General features: G+C 52.5%; 1 protein-coding gene and 1 non-coding gene across 2 annotated transcripts in view; both read right to left on the bottom strand.

Moving 5' to 3' along the window:
- Window positions 1–16577, bottom strand: part of LOC139049294 (uncharacterized) — an 88978-nt gene that overhangs the window by 17768 nt on the left and 54633 nt on the right. The window lies entirely within an intron of this gene.
- On the bottom strand, window positions 11522–11625 carry LOC139049334 (U6 spliceosomal RNA). Its single transcript, XR_011508195.1, has one exon. It is a non-coding gene; the product is annotated as a U6 spliceosomal RNA (small nuclear RNA).

Here is a 16577-nt window from a genome sequence, read left to right as displayed (position 1 = left end):
GCACAAACCGCCCTGTCGGTCGGTTCCGGGGGCCGCACGTAAAGACACAGGCGCCGACGACGAGTTCAGTGACAGTGCAGTTCTCGATGAGCGCGTCGATGAGCTTCCAAGCCGCGGCTGGGTTCATTCTAGTTGCGGCCACGTCCAATGACCTGAGCATGGCACCGCCTCGTGTGAGCAGGCGATTGGGGGCCGTCATTCCCGCATAAATATGTGCGCGCACATGGTGGAGGATGAATTCGTCGGTGTAATGCAAGGAGCACAATGTGTCTTGCGGGTGGTCGCTCGCGATTCCGATGACTCTGAGCCTTCTCAGACTCGACGAAGACGCCAGGATTGCACCCCCCCCCCCTCAACACCATTTTGAACAACGTTTCTCGTGTGGGAGCCGAAACGTCTTACTTTTATAAACTTTGGTTGGTCGGTGTCCGTTTTCAATTGTCATGTATGCTCCCGACCAGACTGGTCTCCGTCGCGTTCTCAATTTCAAGCGGACACATACGCCTAGCGCCGAGCACGACAATGTGGTCGTGGTGCTAAGCAACCAACTGCGTACGCGTATATAATTAAGGTTACCGACAACAGCCAGTAGGCAGATAAATTTTGGTTAGCGTCATGGTCATAGAGCTTCGTACAAGCACCACCAGAGTGAACTGTGACGCTATAATGTCTACGGAAGCTGCAAGCAGGGTAGTTCGGCCAGCACGGGAATTATGGGCACTATATGGATTTGGCCATGTACTTCGTCCTCCTGGCTCCAAACAGCGTCTTGACTTTGTAATACGTGATCATTTTTGAAGTGCCTGGTTATAAACAATTAGATAAACTGCCATAAATCTGTCCGACAGCAGATATAGAAGTCGGCACAATTAGCACAGAAGGGAAATAATGAAAATCTCGCGCTATGGACGCATGATTGAGCGAGAATCTTATCGCGTTCTGCATTTAAAGAATGCATATATTGCTTACAAATATCGTCCAAATTAGGCCTGAAGGCAAAGCGTAATAAACAAAGCCGCTTGAACGTCTGAATCCACAAGCACGAAGATGAGACACATCCATGTACATAGCCATCATTCCCATGGTGGCTTTACGATTGCAGCGCCAGATTTCCCTCTAGTAATTGTTGTAGGAAACTCTATGGTACTAGTGTCCGTTTGCTTCGGCATACATTATGCATTGCAATTGGCGCTGTACAAAACTGCTTCGTGGTTTAAATTGGAGGCTGTGACGAACTAATGGGTTTTGAGCCGCCATAACGAAGGTCGGTTGCTAGCGTTGCCTGAGGGGTGTGACACATTGTCGATAAAGGCTACTGATGAGGGCTGCCACCAAACATGTCATAGCTTGCAATTTATTGCCTCTCCATCTCTACCACGAAACTTCTCTTTCAGGTGATTGCTGCAATGGTACTTGTGAATGAACTATGTAAATACTCTACATGACGCACCGTTGTTTTTATAGCATCCATGAGTAGTTCGTTATGGCGGCCTGTTTGAGAGAGCGGTGAAAGTAGCAGCGAGCTCTTTTCATACGAAATGCGTGCCTAAGTATTTCTTTTACGCTATATTAAGTGCCCATATTTGAGTAGAACAACTCGCCAGTGTAATAAGAAACCTGATGACAGCTTCGCCGGTCAGTGTCTTTTAAAAAGCGATAACATGTTGACACTATAGGTACCAAGATATTTCTTACATGTAAAACGTCATGTCCCTCGTAGCTAAGTACTATGAAAATGCTAAGTGTTTAGCAAAGCGTCGCACAAAACTTCGTGTATTGAATTTGCAGGCATTCTTTATACGCAAGATTTATAGACAGACACGCCGCATATATGCATTGCGAGACCAGTAGAGTCTTCAACGCTACATAGTTTGCCATATCCAATCCGCAAATATTGTCGAGTCAAGCGCTTTTGAAGAAGCAATTTTGTGGTTCAGGCATAGCAGCAGAAAGAAGCCCACATACCCTTTAATAAGTGTGGCTCGAGCCACCAATATCTCGAACATATTCGAAGGGAACAAACGCACCCGGCAGCTGAGCGAGCCGGCATTTTCGGCATTCTAGCCGCGACGTCACTCGCCAAAAGGTGCCACTGGAAGTTCTCTCCACTAATATTGCACCGACGCAACAGGATCCACAAGAATGCCTCTTCAGTAGTGTGGCCGCTGACTTCTGACACACATCCCTAAGCTTTTCCTCAAGAGTGCATTCATTTACCTCTCTAAATTGATAAACTTTATTTTTTTTTTCGTTTTGCAATTTGATCCTTTACTACCGGTCGAAGGTAGAATATTGTGAGCCTTCATGCGCACAGTGGTGCTTAGTAGGCGCTAAACTTTGTCCTGCGCGCATATCTCAACCGTTACCGAACAATATACGAGTCACGTTCCTTTTCTTGCACTCTTCCGGTGGCCACAGCTCGTAAATAAACGAAAGTCATTGTCGCGTCTAGGTGCTGCAGGCTGGTAGTAACGTGACAGCCAATGAAACACCCAAATAATGACGCGCGTGTCATTCTACCTACTGACCTCGTGACCCTACTAAACTTGATTTTGAAACAAGGTAACCGCAAGCCTTTTTGCGCCGTTCAAATGCACGTTCAGCGGAAGGGTATAAATGGGCGGTGCAAATTGAAGCCGCCACTGCAAATGCATGCACCCACGACAGACGGTCGACGCAACACGGACGTCTGTACCACTTCCACAATTCCCGCAGTTCTCCAGAGACGCTGATCTTCTTGCAAAGGTGAAGTCGCTGGTTCGGGGATGATTCCCTCTACGTGCACACGGGGCCACCGTCGCGTCTGTCATCTGTTTCGACACCTGACAGCTTGCAACAAAGTGCTGTGGCACGCCGGCCTTCAGCTCAGAGAAGAGTCTCACAACAAGCTCGGAGACCTAAGCGTCCGGACGGTGCCGGGCGTTTGCCTCGGATACCCCCGTTGCCAATTGTGCACCCACAACGAAGAAGCAGCCCTGTCCCTCTTACGCTGCCTCCTCAAAGGGCACCGGTGTATCGTCTCAGTGGCGGCAAACTACGGTGCCGCGAACACAAGCCAGCTGGCCGAAGCCCTGCAATCCTCGTCGAGACTCGAGAGGGTCACCCTATTCGGCAATGCAAGCGACCAAGTGGAAGTCTTCGAGCAGTCGCCCGGATGTTCAGTCGGCCATGCTTGTTCCGCCGAGCGAATGAAAATTCCCGCCCGCCTGTTGGAAAAAGATGGCGCCGGACTGGTCTCGCTGGACGTATCGGAGCTGAAATTAAGCGCTGTCATGGGCAAGAAGCTCATCGATGCTCTTTTAAAAAATGACACCATCACTGAACTGACTGTCGGAGGCTGCTTCTTTGCTTCAGGCCCCCTCGAAGCCGCATCGGTGTGGTTCGCGGAATATCTGGTCAAGAAAAGCGGGACGCTCCGGAAACTCAAACTGGTAGAACGCCAGCTCGTGTTCGCAACCGCGGCGTTGCAGACGCTGGCACAAGGGATCTGCACAATGTCGACTTTGGAAGATCTATTCGTGGAAGGCCAGGCCGCGTGCAAGGACTGCGCGCTGCTCTTGGAAGCCGTAGCCCATAGCCCGTCTCTGCAAAGTGTGTGCTTGCTGCTCGAGGGAAGTGACGAAGAGTTCCTTAATCCGCAACCGGATGAATACGTCGACGCACTCGGCGTCCCTACTTGGGTGTTAGCGTTGCAGGAAAACAGCAAGCTGAAGCATTTAAAGCTTAGCTTAACGTGGTCCACCAGGGAAGACTGCTACCTCTTGCTCAAAGCACTTGAAAAGATGTGCAGCCTTAAAATTTTGACATTGGAAACCGTTCCGATTGATTGTGGTATTCAAGAAATTTGTCGCTTAATACGGGATTGCGGCGTTGGCGAAAGGGTGCGCATCGGAAGCTATGTCGTTCACCCCGAGGACGCTGAAATAGTTTCTGCGTGTGAGGCAGTGACAGCCCTCACTGTCAATTCCATTATCTTCCTACCAGACGTGGCTGCTTTGAGAAACATGTTTAACGTCATCGCTACTTGCAACCACATAACGTTGCTTCGCGTTTACCTTGATTTCTTCGATAACGACGCGTTCGCATCGCTAGCTGCGTACATTACGGGATCAACCTCCATCAAGGCAATTCAGCTAATTATCGAAACATATGACTCTGGCAATGACTGGGACGAAATTGAACACGCGGAGGACGAGTCCCTACGTCAGTCGCTATCTAACTTGTGTGAAGCTCTGTCTTTGAATCGCAGCATCAGCAATATCTACCTGGACTCCACGATCGAATTGCGTGACGAAGATTGTCAGAAGCTCGCCGACGCCGCTTTGAACAACCGGCAGCTTTACGAGCTCATTCTCCCAGCCGTCAGAGGCAGCTCTGTGCCTGTATTCCTGAGGCGTCTGCTGTCGCGGTTAGCCGAGAACTACAACCTACTTCTCCTGGAGATTCCCTTCTGCCTGCAGCACAACGACGAGATGTGTGCTGCCCAGGAAGTCGTGCGGCGTAACTGCGGCCTCGCACAGCGGGCGGCCCGGTTCGTGATGGGAGACCACGACCCAGAATGCGCACGCCCCTTCGAGCTCCTCTCGGAGGACCCGGTACTCGTCGAGAGTGTCCTGCGCAAGCTAGAGCAGGACCGGGACGGGGCGCAGGTGACCGGGAGTGAGAAGGCCGATGCCGTGTCCGAGATCGAGAAAGCCCGCCAGCTTCTGCGCAATGCGGACGTACACACTTACATGAAGATGACGGGCGTCATCCAGGAACGGGTCGAGTGCGAGGTCCAGGAAGACGGTAGCAAGCAGTTGGACCAGCTGAACGAATACTGCTTTCTGCACATTCGTCGGTACCTGAAGATAGCGGACGTCGTGGAAGCTTGAAGCTATCTGGGCGAGGTCGCGTCCTCTGTGTGTCGCGCCTCTCCAACAGCATTCTGGATACTCGCTACAAAAGAGATGCTTCATTAAATATGTTGTTGGAATTTGCAAAGAGTGGCAAGTCTTCACGGTAATTGGAGCTACCCGGCGTAATTACAGTGCGACGAAGCATTCTAGCGAACCGCAAACACGCCCTGGTGCCAGTCTGCGCATCGAGCTGAGACTCTTGGTGTTCGTGCCCTACACTTTCCTTGACGGCAGCACACGTGAAGCCACTGCTGGATCGTTTAGTGGAAGTTTTACCTGTGGTTCATGTCCGAACTCGTTGTTGGAATATATTGACGAGTGCACTGCATGTACTTCTTTTGTGTTTTACCAGTGACCACCTTTGAACGGCTAAATATTTTAAACGTTATCGCGTGGTGCAAAACACGTCTGCATGTATCGGGACATTGTCGATTAGCGTAGCCGATTGTGTCTGTTGCCTTTGTCGTCGCCCAACCCCTTTTCTGTGTTTATGCACGACGCGAATGTTTTGCACTTCCTGAAAGATGTGCGAGAGCCTGCGATTAGGCTGTAGCTTTCGACTGATCATGTACGAAAGCCGATGCGCCGGACACGCTGATGAAATTTTGGACGACGGCTGACTGTGCACGCCACTATCGTTGCACTTTCAGTGCAACTTGCTTTTCTGGGAGCGAATTTGCCCAATAAAGAGTTTTATGATTAAATATTTGTGGTACTGTGTTAATTGCCATCACAACAAGCTGTCAATATCAAAATCGCGCAAGTGTTCCATTTAGATGGCCGGTGAATGTATACGAATGCCGCTTTTAGAGCGCCGCTCTTAGACGACCGTTCCTGCACTTTGTGTTGGCGTCCTCGGCGTGATGGAGCGAATGAGCACAGCGAAGAAGGAAGGAGAGAATACAGAATGCAGCGGGGGATGAAAGGCGGCAACGGCGAAGAGAGCGCGAGAAGGAAAGCGTAGTGCCGTACAAGGCGGGCTCTGCGGCGACGACCGCTATGAGATGGCGCCAGGGTAACGCACCGTTGTCTGTTCAGCGACGGAATATGGCGACTTCCTCAGCGGGTCGGCTCGGCATTGCACTACCTTCTTGAACGGCCCACGTATAGGGAGCGCCTAACGCCTGCTTCAGCTCCACCGCTGGTCGGTGAAGTATTGCACTATCTTCGGGATTGACCTCGTAGAAAAAATTGTCTACGCGCAGACTTGATCCGCCAGATCCTAGCCATAGATCGACACCTTATCTGTAAATATTGCCACGAACCTCGGTAGGTTGAAAAGAGGTAAGAACAAACGAGCTGAAACATCATGCTTGCGTAACCGTAACGCTGCAAGATGCTCGAATGTTGGTTTCATAAAGTGTATGTGTTAGAGCATGCGCAGCAGACACGCGTGATATAGAAGTTTACAAATTACGTGAAACCTCTTGCAATTCTTCTTACGGTTTTGCATAAATGCTACTCCCGCATTAGTGCTATACTTTTTGTCAGCTTTTGAATGCGAAAGAAACTGCGCAAGGACTTGGACATGTGAAGGGATCTTTTAGTACGCGATTGGAATCTATTAGCCTGTTTTTTTTTTCATGTTCTTACTTTCTCGCGGACAACTTGCGCGCACTTCTGCAAGGCATGTTGAGATCGATCGGATAGTTATCATTGGTCGTGTACGTTTTTCAAATGCGGCTTTATGTTCTGCATAGCTTCCTGCTACAAGTATCATCCGCACTTAGCTTATCACGCAGCAATATCGTTGGTCGATAAATATCTATAGCGGGTTAAATTTCATTGCCCGAACAAGCACAGAGCTTCAGGGATTGGCGCGGGCCTTCATTAGCCTGCACACGCAGCAGATGACCGTGCCGCGTAGTCGTTTCTCGATCGCATGCGCCCCAGGGCACAATAACACGGAGGATATATAGCTGGCTGTAATTGCGTTTCGACGTGAAACGTCTTCAACGGGGGTCGAACCTGCCGAAACCCATGTGTGGAAAACACGGTAACTGTGGCATATTCGCGTCTAGCTTCGCAACCATACTATACCCATGTCCCTCTTTCTGTAGAGGAGTGAAGCCATTACTCGGCCCTTCCCAAGTGTCGCATGCGATAATGGTGGTGCTGTCGGCCCGTGCATGACGCAATCGGAGGTAACTTTAGCCTCGCGCGCGGAGCTTCAGAGAGGCGCATATCTGGGCAGCATACATTTTTCCATCCGAGCAGGAACGGTGGTGTCTGAGAGAGCTCAGCGTGCCGCAGTAGGTATAACTCATCCGGCTCAAACCGGCGTTCGTCGGGAGTTCCGCAAGGGCTACAAATGTGCAATTTGTTGTAGAAAAATTTCACGCGTGCTTGGCTACGTCCTCCCCCTCCATGCGTTCGACACATGCGGTTCAAAAATGGCATGGACGTATTCGGGGAAGAAGGCAGGGAGATATCCGAAACCTTCGACTACCGCGATTCGTGTTCGTATTCCTGGCGAGTGCAAGCGCCGGTGATTGAAGCAAACGAGAGGGCACCACAACCCTCTGTAATGTACGGCGCGGGCTCGGGCCGCTGCAGAAAACACGGGGGTCCCGGACTCCGAAAATTTCGACCACCTGGGGCTCTTTAACGCACACCTAAATCTAAGTACACACGTGTTTTCGCATTTCGCCCCCATCGAAATGCGGCCGCCGTGGCCGGAATTCGATCCCGCGACCTCGTGCTCAGTGAGTGAGTGAGTGAAGAAACATTTATTGTAGGTCCGGCGAGGACGCGAACTCGTCGCGCACCCGGCAAGTCCCACGTCGGGACTGGCAGGTCTAGCCCACCGGCCCGGTCGCGGGCACGCCGGACAGCCAGGATTTGCTGTTCCAGAGCGGGGCTACGCAGAAGCGAGTCCCACTCCTCCTTGATGAACTTAGGGTATGTTGACCCGCACTCCCACAGCATGTGCGCTAGAGTAGAGGTCTGCCCGCAGGAGGGGCAGGCGTCGTCGCGATACACGTCCGGGTAAGCCTCGTGGAGAACGGACAGACACGGATACGTACTAGTCTGCAGAAGCCTAAGAGAAACGGCTTGCGCCCTATTCAACATGGGGTGAGGGGGTGGAAAGACCCTTCTAGACATGTAGAAGAATTTAATAATCTCGTTATGAGTAGCGGGAGCATCCCTGTGGCCGTAGGGCGGAGGGGAGTCGGTGCTTCTTGCAGAGGAAGCGCGGTCGGTGAGGTCACGCGCAGCCTCGTGAGCAGACTCATTCAGGTTCTGGGGGGCACCCTCGACCGACCCTACGTGAGCTGGAAACCAGTGGATTGAATGATGCGTCAGAGCATATCGATTCGAGTTGCTAAGAAGACGAGCAGCTTGCTTGGCGATGCAACCCTTCTGAAAAGCCCTAACTGCCGTTTTGGAATGGCTATATATCTCGGACCCACGACTGTCTAGCAGGGCGAGGGCGATGGCGGCTTGCTCGGCGACTCCGGGGTCTGAAGTGCGAATGGAGGCGCAATTAGAAATCTTGCCGCTGGAGTCGACCACAACGATGGCAAAGGTCTTCCCATCGCTGTACTCCGCGGCGTCGACGAAGCTTGCTCTAATGTCTCGTTGCTTTATCTGTTTGAGGATGGCTGCTGCCCTGGCCTTGCGTCTGCCCTCGTTATGGACGGGATGGACGTTTCGGGGCACAGGGGCCACTTCGAACTTGTCTCGAATGCACCTAGGGATCGGGGTACTGACCATCGGGAATCCCGCAGGGTGGTAACCCAACTCTTCGAGGATGTGTTTACCTGCCGCTGTGGTGCTCAGGCGAGTGAGTTGCGCACGTTCTTGGGCCTCGGCAATCTCCTCGGCAGTGTTATACACCCCCAGCTTGAGGAGATCCTCGGTATGGGTCCTGATGGGTAGCCCGAGAGCCCTCTTGACCACTTTGCGGATGAGAGCGTTGAGCTTGTCTCGCTCCGCTCTGAGCCAGTTGTGCATAGAAATTGTGTACGTAAAGTGACATAGCACGAAGGCATTGATAAGCCTGAGGAGATTGTTTTCCTTCATTCCTCGGTGCCGGTTTGCTATTCTGCGAACGAGGCGGAAAGCGTTGTCCGTCTTTGCGATGATCTTGCGGAGAGCCGTTCCGTTCCCGCCGTTGAATTCGACAAACATGCCGAGGACCCGAATAACGTCGACCCTGGGTATCATCCCCCCGTCACAAGTACGAAGACTGATGCTGCTTTCGGAAACTGGCTTCCAATCTTTGGGTATTCCTCCCTTCTCTTTTCGGTAAAGCAGAAGCTCCGACTTGGCGGGGGAGCATCGAAGTCCGGTGGGGCGGAGATACTCCTCGATCACATCGATCGCCTCCTGCATGGATTCTTCGACTCTGCCCTCGCAGCCGCCGGGGCACCATAAGGTGATGTCGTCGGCGTATATGGTGTGCTTGACGCCCTCTACGCGTGCCAACCTCTCGGAAAGACCAATCATACAGATGTTGAACAGGGTGGGTGAGATGACGGCGCCCTGAGGAGTGCCCCGCCTTCCGAGGGGCACATCGTTGGAGCGGAAGTCCCCAATGCGAAGCTTGGCCTTCCTGTCCGTTAGGAAAGAGCTGACGTAGCTATGGAATCTGTAACCGAGACCCAGGTCTGAAATGGTCTTTACGATGAAGCTGTGGAGCACATTGTCGAAAGCTTTCTCGAGGTCCAGACCGAGCAAAGCCTTGACGTCTCTGGAACGGCCATCCACAATCTGATGCTTTATTAGCTTCATTGCATCCTGCGTCGAGAGTCCGGCGCGGAAGCCGATCATGTTGTAGGTGTAAACCTCGTTGTCTTCGAGGTACCCGTTGACCCTGTTGAGGACGACGCGCTCCATGACCTTGCCGACGCAGGAGGTTAGAGAAATCGGCCTGAGGTTCTCGGTGTTCGGGGCCTTGCCGGGCTTGGGAATGAGCACCGTACAGGCCATCTTCCACTCTGCAGGAACAACGCCGCTATTCCAGCACTCGTTGATTTTGTCGGTCAGGAAGACGATCGACGTGTCCTCTAGGTTTCTCAACATTCTGTTGGTGACTCCGTCTGGACCAGGCGCAGACTTGCGGTTGAGTGCGAAGATGGCCTGTCTGACCTCGGCAACGGAGAAGTCTTCGTCGAGCTCGGGGCGTGGAGGGCCTCGGTAGTCCGGGAGTTGGGTCACTGGATCTCCATCGCGACAGACGGGCAAGTACTTCTGTACGAGTTTTGAGACGAGCTCATCAACCGTGTGAGACCTGGTGGCTTCGTGAAGGGCCCGGGCCAACGTATGCCGCTGATTTGACTTCGAACCGCTTTCGTCGAGAAGGTGCTTCAGCATACCCCTGGATTTGCCGTTGCGCATCTGTCCGTCGACGGATTCGCAGAGCTCGTCCCACTGCTGCTGGCATAGCGCCTTGCAGTGTTCATCGATGACCTTGTTGAGCTCTGAGATCTTTTTTCGGAGTCTGCGATTGAGCCTTTGGCCCTTCCATCGGCGGAGCAGGGCGTTTTTGACCTCGATCAGGTGGGCAAGTCTGCTGTCCATCCGCTCGACGTCGAAATCGGTTTCTACTTTCTTGGTAGCCGCGGAAGCGTCGTTCCGGACGCTTTCGCACCATTCTTCGAGGGTGGCGGGTGCCCTGTCTTTGCCGGGTTCTTCGCGAATCTTGCGAAAGCGGTCCCAATCGATGAACGTGAATTCCTTGATCCTACTCCGAGACACCTTGAAGGTGGTCTCGAGAATGTAGTGGTCGCTGCCGAACTCCATGGCAGTGTTCTCCCAGCCCACGTCCTCAACGTTCCTGACGAACGAGAGGTCGGGTGCTACCTCGTGCTCAGCAGCCCAACACCATAGCCACTGAGCAACCACGGCGGGTCACAGGTAAACATGAACACACATCACTTGATGACAGTGGAAATTGTCCGTGAAAACGCTAGAGCTTGGAATCGTCGCAGTAGTCGCGAGGCAATTGACTTTCGTACAAGTGTCGCTCCAATGCGAACGAAACGTCTTAAACACAGCGCATGCGAAGCTACCGGTACGACGCGCACTCTGCAAACATCGTGGATCCGTTCGAAGATGGAGTCCCACACGGGCGCGTTCTTTAGACACGTTGCAGATTGCTTTCAAGACATACGAGCACCGGCAATGCGTCCCTATGGCGTCCTCCAAAGGCGTCCACTACGGCGTCGAGGGAGGGTAACAGCCGCCGTAGAAGAACGCCCTACCACCCCGCCTCGCATGCCACAGGAGAAGGCACGCATCCGGGCCTCGTTCCTCGCTCTCCGCATGCATGCGAGATTGAACTACACCACCTAGATAACACACGGCCTGTTTACTCCGACCCATGACGTCACGCTTCCTGGCCCCAAATTTCCATTGACAAGGCTGGCGCATCGAAAGCGGCGACATCAAAATCACTGTTGCCTAGTCGGAAGCGTCTCCATTAGACTCTATGGCAGTCGGGCTAGGTAGCATGACGTCATGGATCCGAGTGAAAAGGCCATGTGCTATCTAGGTGGTGTTGGATTGAACCGCTTTCGCCCGCTCACCCTCACATGCTTTCACTCATACGGAACTTCATGGCGACGGCGACGGGAGATATATGCCTGGAGTGTCAATGTCATTGCTATCGCAATAACAAAAGTGTGGACCGCTTCACGGTTTTGCTTGTCATCTTTGCGCAGGGGTCATGCAAATCTTCTTTGTATCGTTCCAATTTTTAGTATATGCACTTTGGAAGCGCACCTGCTAATCTTTCGTTCAACTACATATCGCCATGATTTCGGTGGTACCAAGCAGTAGTGAGAGTTTTTTAATATCCTAAGATTTGAGGCCCCAACGGTTAATAAATCACAGAAAGTGCCGTGTTATACAGGTATTGGGATTCTTAGCAACCAACTGCTATACTGCCGACAGTTCATTTCAATGAATAGGATTCGCATACCATATTATTTACCTGTACAACGAGGGAACTACGCCGGCTTCCGATTTCGGTGGCTCTGTTTGTCCCGCCCTCTCGTGGGCATCACTCGAGTTAACACACATGCCGCGTAAATTCAAAGCGTGGTGCCAGAATTCCACGCAGAAACTACTCTGGGAGTTGTGTAAACTGTGCGTTAGCATTATGCCACTTGCTCATGTCCACGCACCCCGGTGTGTCATTCTAAATATTATGAAACTTCATCCGACCCATATAAGCCTTTTACAAACCTTAGTGGACCCGATCCTACACTTATCAACTTTATCTTCACCGCCACACTAACTTCCATGGTAAGCTTCGGGTACGTCCCCGCGCCCCGCAACATGCAACCGGAGCACAACGACGGTAGAATTCACCGTTACGGTGCATTCTGCAAACACTACAAGTACCGACTCCACATACGCTACGCTACCTTCTTGCCTATTGCATCCCAGAGCAGTGTGAAGGCGCCCTTCGCGACGGTGCCTTTGAGGTCCGCCTGGCAATGATCCCATGGGCACCAACTTTCGCCGAAGACTACATATAAGGAGCCCGGACTGCCTCCCCTACTCCCTTTCTCTGTTAATAAACACGTTTGCATCGTCATCACGAGTGTTAACTCCAAAAGAAAGCCAGATGGTCATTGCGAACCCGATTGAAGTGTCCCAGTCGACGGTAACGCTTTCGGTGCGCAGGAAAGCTGGACGTCATCTACCAGTCACGGACGCACATTCTTCCATTCGACCTGCGGGACCCGGCTGGCCGTGTGGTTCACTGCACGGTGCAACCCTTAATGTGACGCGAGTTCCTATATTAACGAGCACACTCTTCTTTTAGCATCATCTTTTCTATCCTATTTCCTACTTTTCGACAGTGCCGACCAAGGTTCAGGAGTGAGCTTGCGGTGTAGACAGTAACGGTGGAGTCAGCAAGATTTCCTCTTTTACGGTCGAACACTCTCTTCTATTTACCGATATTTATGCTGGCTAAGCTGTTCTGTATGAGGGGCGTCACTCAGATGGCGAATAACAAATGGCCGCATTCTGAAAAACTGAGTAAAGGCTTTTGTTGTGGTAGCATTGGTCAGCATCAAGGCACGTCAGCTGATACGAGCGTACAGCAGATATACGAGCCGAATGCACAGATCTGTTGAGCCTGTAGATGGTTTTATTGAACATAGTTATAAACAAGGTATAAAATAAACCGTGTGAAATTTGTGGCACGCAAATATTGACACTTGTCCGAAGTATCGCTGTCGCATCGTCAATAGTTTCGTCATTAAAACTAGTTTCCGTTATGTCGTCCAATATTTTGCCTACCGACATGCACGCCACTTTGCAACGGCAATCGACATTCCCCCAGCCTTTGACCTCAAGTTTCGTCTGCTGTTGAAGATTTAGTTTTTGTTTATCCAGATGAGCATGTTAATTCCTCGCGTATCCGGCAGTCTCAACAAGAGTCAATAGTCCTCAAGTAATGTCCAATCCAAGTTTCCAATAATGCTGGCAATCCTGCATACATACGTTGGTACAAATCTGCAGAAGATGATGCAGACCACTATTTGTGCGAAGGAAACGTGCCCGATTGATAAGTACATACGCAAAGCTGCGTGTTTTTCGACGTGATTGCCTCGCAGCAATGTCGGGATCTTACATTTAGGAAACAGACTCAACGATCCTTCAACAGACGCCGATGGCAAGCAACCAATCAGGAGTCTACTGGAACACTCAAAAGCTCAGACTAGCGATTGTTAACAAAAAGAATAACCTTTATTACAACTTGTATAGGCTTGCTTTCACCATGCGTCATTAGTTGCAGCTGGACATATCGCCTTGTCCGGAGGCCGCCGATGCGGCAGATGAAAGTTAGCGATAAGACATTAAAAGCTGGTGTCTTTATCAACTCGCAACCGGTGCGTACATAGATAGTGAACTTATACCAGACGTCGCAAATAATGCTCCCTCTCTCTCTCCCTCCTCAGAAGGACGGATTGAAAATAAGCTTCAAGAGCAAACGGTAAAGGACGACCCATGGTGTCGAGCCACAGCCTGCGACTCGAGTCCTAAGAAAGCTGTAAAATGAGAAGACTGAAATGTCTATGATGATACAGAATACCGAAAAATGAAATGGGATGGCTCGAACAAACAATGGCCGCGTGCATTCCACATCCCGAAACCAAACTTCGCCTCAAACTCATCTTCGGGCACATTTGTCGCCTACGATATAAGTCAACACGGGAGCGAGTGGCGATTGGTACCGTTTGCTACACACAAATCCCCCTGGTGAGGGCACGACACATTGCATCAGGAAGTGTAACCATTCGAGGCATAATTAAAGCACAATAGTATGTCGACCGCTCGTTATGGGGCTCTGTGAAGGCTCCATGAACGCCAGCATTGGGGTCATCGGGGAGCAGACTCCAAAACGATCGTTCGGCGAAGGCGCTACACAAAGAATGACTTGGCGAACTCCCTTCAGGGTTCCAATACGTCGGCTACCTTCAGGTACCGGCGAATGTGAATCCAGCAGTCGTAGTTCAACTGGTCCAACTGCATGCTGCCGTCGTGCCGTGCATTGCACTCGACGCGTTTCTTGACCACGCCGGTCACGCGCATGTACTCGTGGACGTCGCTATGGGCCAGCCACTGCCGGGCGCCACTGACCGTGGCCGCAGCTTCGGCCTCTCCTCCTAGCGACGCCCTGACTCGAACGTTGTCAACGAGTACCGGGTGCTCCGAGAGGATCACGAAGGCCCGCGCGCAGTAGGGGTCGTGGTCTCCCAACACGAATCTGGTCGCTCGTTCCACGAGACTGCAGTTACGTCGCACGATGTCTTGGGCAGCGAACATCTCGGTGTTGACAGGTGGGCAATCGTTTATTTCGAGGCGAAGCAGGTTGTACCTCTGGGCCAGACGGGGCATTAGACGTCCCAGGAAGGCCACGCAGAAGATTTCGCCGAAGACCTTGAAAGAGAGCTCGTGAAGACGGGGATTCGTGGCGGCACGGGCGAGCACCGGGTAGACATCATCGCGCAACTGCACCATTGACTCCAGCACGATCTTGGCGATGCCGAGGTTCGAAGAGAAGGCGTCGCACAAGTCAAACATAGAATCACGTAGAGACTCGTCGTCGCCGACGTCCGCCATCCAGACACTGATCTCAATTGCTCTCAACGCGGGCGCGTTTCTTATGTAAGTGGAAAGTGACTCATAAACGCTGTCGAGGAAAAAGTCGAGAAATACGCTAAGCGATGTGACGTGGCTGCAAGTACCCAAGACATCCAAGGCGCTTCGGAGGTCACTCCTGCCGCGAAGGTATCCGTAACTGAGAACGACGGCCGTCACTTCGCGACAGTCCGAAAGCGTCGCCAGATCTCGAGGTCCAACGCGATGGTCGCCGATGCAGACTCTGTGGGCGAGTCCGCACTCCCGTATCGTGCCGCAGACATCGCGCAGGCCACCGTCGTGGGGAAGACTGTGCAAGGTCAATTTCTGGATGGAGCGGTTGTGCTTCAGTGCTCGCAGTAAGATGCAGCAGTCTTCGGTTGTGGACCACAAGATGTCCAGGACCAGCTCCTCCAGAGTTGTGTTTCTCTGCAACGCAGATGCCCAAGCGCGAGCATTGACCGCGCGCGCGCGTTGTAGTGGGTGGTGATTAATCAGTCCATCGCCGAAGCCCGTGAATCGCAGGCTCAACGTGCGGAGACTACGACTCTCGGCAATCACTCTCGTGAAGAGCCCACAGTCTCGGCTTCCGACATAAAACTCTGCCGCGAACTCGTGCAGCGTTGTCATTGCGGAGATGGCCTGCACGAGGATGGGCCATCCTGGTGCGGTATCGAAGTAGACCGCGCTCAGAGTGAGTTTACGAAGCGTCGCGTCTTCCATGGTCAGATACTGCACAAACCGCTCTGACGGTCGGTTCCGGGGGCCACACGAAAAGACGCAGGCTCCGACGGCGAGTTCCGTGATCGTGCTGTTATCGATGAGCGCATCGATGAGCTTCGCGGCCGTGGGACGGCTTATTCTCGTTGCCGCCACGTCCAACGACGTGAGTGCGGCACCGTCTCGCGTGAGCAGGCAATTGGGGATCGTCATTCTCTCACCGCAATGGCCGCCGACATGCTGGCACGCGAATTCGCCAGCGTAGTGGAAGGACCTGAATCTGTCGGCCATCGCCTTGCGGATTGCTGGGTCGTCTGTCGCGATTCCGATGACTCTGAGTCTTCTCAGACTCGACGAAGACGCCAGGACTGCGTCCAGCGGACCTGCGTTTGCCACTGTGTAGTGCAGCTCTGCAGACACAATGCACCGGTGCTCAGCGATGAGGCGGCACAGGAGGTAGATGGCCACCCGCTCAGTGTGGCTCGGTAATCGGCGGCGAATGGTGGGGGCAATCACGACGCTCACTTCTCCGAGCTCGTCTCTGTTGTCTTCTGTGAGCTGAAGACCCGCGTGCCACAGGACTTCGTTGCAGGCTGTCAGGTGTCGCAGCAGCTGACAGACGCGGTTCTGGCCTCGCGTGCAGTTCAGACGAACCAGCTCGCCAGAAGCGAACTCGCCCTCCATTGGGAAATCCATCTTTCAGGCAGGGCTGTCGAAGTGATCACCGCGGTGCCGACGTGGCCACTGCGGTCCCTGTCTCTCGTGGGGACAGGTGTCTGCGATGGTCACTCAAATGCCGGCTGCTTTTCACACACACGTTGTGCGTAGCCCAATCTTCAACCAATCACAAGA

Source organism: Dermacentor albipictus, chromosome 8 (assembly GCF_038994185.2).
Source record: "Dermacentor albipictus isolate Rhodes 1998 colony chromosome 8, USDA_Dalb.pri_finalv2, whole genome shotgun sequence".
Classification (NCBI taxonomy): domain Eukaryota; kingdom Metazoa; phylum Arthropoda; class Arachnida; order Ixodida; family Ixodidae; genus Dermacentor; species Dermacentor albipictus.
Note: the sequence above shows the minus strand (reverse complement) of the source record. Positions and strands in the feature narration are given on the sequence as shown.